The sequence below is a fragment of the Opisthocomus hoazin genome, chromosome 1, assembly GCF_030867145.1.
Source record: "Opisthocomus hoazin isolate bOpiHoa1 chromosome 1, bOpiHoa1.hap1, whole genome shotgun sequence".
NCBI classification, from domain to species: domain Eukaryota; kingdom Metazoa; phylum Chordata; class Aves; order Opisthocomiformes; family Opisthocomidae; genus Opisthocomus; species Opisthocomus hoazin.
The window spans coordinates 38,480,132-38,485,242 of NC_134414.1; positions in this window are offsets into that span (position 1 = coordinate 38,480,132).

Consider the following 5,111-nt stretch of genomic DNA (forward strand, 5'->3'; position numbering starts at 1 on the left):
TGTGTTGCTTTGTTTCAGGGTAAGAAGCTTTTGTGCCAAGCCACAGAATCTGTGGCTAATCATTTCTCATTCTTCTGTCTGGCATGTACCTCACCTGCTGTCTTCTTCCTCTTGTGTCTTTCTTAGTGAAGGTCTGTCTTTTTTGACATTACAGATAATTTTTTTCTTTCAGTTTTGGCAGCTCAATCAGTTCAGTTTGTGTCAGTGGCATTTTTAAAGGTGTAACGGAAATTTTGCCGTCTCTGCAAATAATTCTCAGTTGCTCCTTCTGTTGCAGAAAGATGCCCCTTTCCTACAGCCTCAGCAAAATAAGGCTCATCCTTAGTAACCCCATTTTTTATATTAGGTGCTAATATCTCTCATACACTTTCTTATTTTGGACATTGCCCAGAGGGATGATTTTTAAAACACTAACCTGACATTCTACTGATAAAGGGATTAAATGAAAGAATTTGCATAATGTCTTCCAAAAAGATGGGCTTTATGATAGATGGCACCAAAATATATTGCATAAGAATGTGAATCACCTGGAGGGGGAAAAAGTGCAAGTAATTTGTAAAGAGATTAGCAGAGTAGGAGAGGCCTATGTTGGACATTGGTATTGTGAAATAGCAGGATTTCATTATGTCAGTAGTCACACAGCACCTTATCGAAGAGAGCTGCCCACCCTAACTTCCTTGTTTCACTACAGGACGATCCTAAAACCAAAGAAGCCCAGACTGGTTAGCTTCAGAAAGAACCATTTTGCAGCCACCTTCAGAAAAAAAAAAAGGAATATTAGCTGTTATGTTCTTGTATCACAGGATGAATTTGAATTAATACTTTCTCCATTTTCTTGGCTTTACTTCAGAAATACACAGTTTGGTGGGAGGGGGGATTTAACAAGCTTTAGGCAAGCTTTGCTAAATCCACAGCATATAGGGTACTGGACGACATGCACTGGAATGCTGATTCCATGAGGCTTGGAGTCTTATCGTGTCTGCAGGCAAAGAGTAGAAACACTTTTACATTAGACTTGCAAAATGTAATGTGCAGTGCAGTACTTTCTGAGTACGTCTGAAACGTTCTGTCAAGTTAGCACAATTAGATACTATAGCCCATTTTGAATCTCCTTCTTTTTATTTTTTGGTTTTGTTTTAAGAAAGTGTAAGTCGTACGCCTGTTCTGGGAGTGCCCTGAACAGTTCAGAGAGAATTTGAAGTAGAATAAATATATTACTTGATGATTATCCGACATATAGAACTGAGGTACATAACCTGCATTCAGTTCTTCATCCTGTTTTTGGCCTGCTAAGTTGAGACAAGTTATATCCTCTCTTTTGCCTTTATTCTGGCATGTTTAGTGTGGTCCCTGTTTCTGTAATTGTTAAGTGCCTCCTATTCTTGTTAATGCATCTAATGTCAAAACATGACTCTGAGGGAGGGAAATACTATCCAAATGCAGATGGGAAACTGAGATGTAGAGGATTATGTTCATACCACAAAGCATGATCAAGTAATATTTGACTCCAACGACTTTGGACTGAGCCAGCAGCTTTAGCGAGCAGATGATCTGAATCACCTATCCCTCTGTTGAATAATAATCACAATAATTATGCTGTAATAAACACAATGGTTAAGTTAGACTGGGTTTGAGAAGGGGTCTGCTGAACAGACCTCTGAGAGACAAAGGGGTTTCTTTGCAAAGACATTTTTGATGTATAACTCCCACTGAAATCAAAGAGAAAGTCTGTGCCCCAGGGACTTTGCCCTGGATTGCCCACTAGGTCTGTTGCGCAACAAGGAAGTACTGGTGGGTGCAGATCTACAAAGAGAAAATTCTTGTATTTTGCTGTTTTCCTAAGTGGAAATAGTAAATAAGAGTAACCTTCATGTATGACATGTAAATAAAGTTTCTCTCAAATGCAATGAGTCTGACGTTTTCCAGATGAAGGGCTCTACACAGATCTAAAGAAGATATGTTTATTTAGCAATAATTATGCTTTGACTAGGAATAAAAATGCAAGTCCCCTTTGTCTCTGTAAGGTTATGTGCAAACAGAAATATAGAATAAATTGCCAAAGCAACCGATTAACTATCATTACTTAGCTAATATTTGCTTACTATCTCGGAACTGGCTTTTAAGCATAAAACTGGTGAGAAACTATTGTTCTTTGGGGGTGATTTGCAGTACCAGCCTCTGGAAGGAACAGAGACTCACTGTTATGCTCGGAAAACAGGTTTTTCTCTTGATTAGAGATCCAGGCTCCAAACTCGCATGCTGGCTGTGCTGACTGCACAAAGCTGCCTTCAAAGCTGCCCTGCTACAGGCTGGAGCCTGCGAGTGTGGCCATGTGCGCTGCAGCGTTGCCCTCTCTGTAGCCAGCAGGACTCCAGGCACCCTACAAAGGCCGGTGGGCTTGTGCGTGCCGCAGCCAGGTGCCTTCAGGCAGTCTGCAGGCTGCCCAAGCGTTGCTGCATGGATGGGGCATGGAGCATGCTGCTCATCTGGGGTCTGCATACGTACAGATGCATCAGTACCCTCAGGCTGGTTTCCCTACTTCTCTGTGTTAGGCTTTCCTTCGAGGCTGCACCTATCCTGCTAAATGCATCCACCGCTGGGAATGATACCTGGCCCACAGAAAAGTGGCCTGTTCACACCCTGCTCAGAGCTGTCTCTTTTGCAGCAGCCTGGTGGCTTCCCTTGTATCCATGTGATGAAGCACTCATGCTTTTGGGTCTCTTCTGGGCCCCTTGGTTCTCAGATGTGATCATTGCTTTTCTGTGTGGGATTTTTTTTTATTTTTCGTTTTGTTTGGAGCATCAGAAATAACCTGAGACATGGTTTCAGTCCACCAGAGTGGTATTTCCATAAGAAGTGATATTCCAGGAGGGCTTATGGCAGGTGTTTGTCAGGATAAGACCTGGTGAGGTATTGTTGAAGGGCTGCTTAGGACCAGGCAGAGTTGATAAGGAACAAACCCTCATCAATGCCACCTTTTGGGAGTGATCTGTTTCCAGGACTGCCCTTGCAGTGGAGAAGATCAGTTGGTTCACTCCAAAAAAGAGGCTGGGAAGGAAGTGGCAATTACAAAACATCAGGATATCACAACCTGAGAGTATACTGCGAGTTAATTTGGAGGGTAGCGTAGGCTTACCAATTATCTGCAACACATATGTGCTGATTTGCACCTGAACTCTGCTCTGAAGTGGCCAAAGTGTTTTTCTTATGGTGCAGAGGATAATACATAGCCTATAGCTGTTCTGATGTGGGCCAATCTGCTCTGCTTGGACTAGAGCTCAAGCCCTCACAAAGACACTATGATTACAGCTTCAGTCTCTCTATTCCCATGAAAGTACTGTAATTTACCCCAGGAAAGCAGACCACTATAACCTGGGACGAAAAGGCCTGGATTTGTTTGCTTGCTCTACCGCCATGGCTCTGGTTCTTTTTGTTTAGACATTATCACATGCCTTCCAGGTCTTGTCTATCTTCTGTTGAATTACTAGCCATGAAATCCTCCTGCGCAGATGCAGCTTCTGCTGTAAAAAAGTGTTTGTGCAAGAACATATTATATCTATTCCCTACAAAATGAGCTTGTCCTCAAAAAAGATGCTGCTGCCAGCCTTGTGAATCTGTCGGGAGGCTTAAGCTTATGCGAAGTTTTGGTAAAAACACTTGACCCCAATGGGCCTGACTGCTCCGAAGAGTATTCTAGTATGGATGTGCCCTAAGCCTCAGCTTTCCCATTTGACACCTGGAGTTGATAGTGCTATGGTAACACAAGAAAGCCTTCTGGGTTCCTCAGCTGGGAGACAGGTTTTGTATGCAGCGGTACTACTGCTCAGAAGTAGCGCTGCTCCTGCCCTTACCACTGCCCTCCAATGCTGGAAGGGAGTAAGGGTCTCCTAAACACTTTGTCCACTTACACACAACTGCAGCCATTTGCTGCTGCCTGAGTAGAAGAACTAAGTCAAATAAAATGAAGAAGGAAAGGGCAAATACTGCACTGAGGATACAGACACAAGAAAGGACAAGAGATGACATGTTTTGGTCCAGGGACTTCTTGACTGCTTTTACAAATGCACAGACATGACCATCTGCTTAGTCCTGACTGGAACCTTCCTCCCAGACACCAAGCTCATTTTCCCAGTGATCCACGGAAGTCTGGAGAGAAATTTTAGTTTCTGTTGCACCAGGTAGAGGCTTGCATCTGACTCCACCAAGGCGTTAGCTCGTTGGAAGTGGGGAGCTTGTGAGTTGGGCTGGATGCTTTGGGAACTACAGGCAAATCACTGCTTGTCATACTGTAGTGCGGTCCAGCTGGGGAGTGTGGGGGCCACACTAGATGTTACCTGAAACTTTGTTTTGTCTCTTTCTGGATCACTGTTCTAGAGACAGGACAGTGAATCATTGTGGTCAGACGGCATGCAGCTCTGTTAAAAGACAAGAAGTGAGTAAGCATTGGTGGGTACACAGTGTTAATGCACAAGTAAGCATTAATGGCTACATAGTGTTAACGTACGACACATAAGCCTACTGGGAAGGAAATATGAGGAGATAGTCTGTTTGTGTCCCACCTGTGCTGTGTGACAGTCAAGGGAACTGAAAAGCTGTAGAGACCCCTGTGCATTTTACTTATTGTCAAAGGTCTGTCAGCCTTTGAAATCAGGGGTGTTTCTGATGTGTGAAAAGTCTAACCTGACCTACTCTTCTCTGTACCTATAAGAAGTAATAAATATCACCCAGACCTGTATTGTCTGCATGACTGAGAAGGAATAAGTAGGAATTTTTGTGATTGAGTCACAGCAAGAGGAAATGTCGGTCTACCTGTTCTAGCAAATAAGCACCCGATGTTCTGCATAACTGAGATTAAGATTAGATACCGCACCATATGGGAAAGCTTCCCTGTTAGGAAATTGGATGCAGTTAATTTCTGATGGTAACTAACTCGTGTGTTCTTTGTATGTTAGTAATTTGGCACCTATTATTATATGACTTCATGACACCACTTCTCCGGAGACCTAAAAAAATATCATGCAAGTTCCTTAAGATTTGGCTGGGGAAATCCCCAGACTCTGCTATAAAAGACCTCCTTTGTCCATTTGCTGTCACATCTGCTGGCTGAGAAG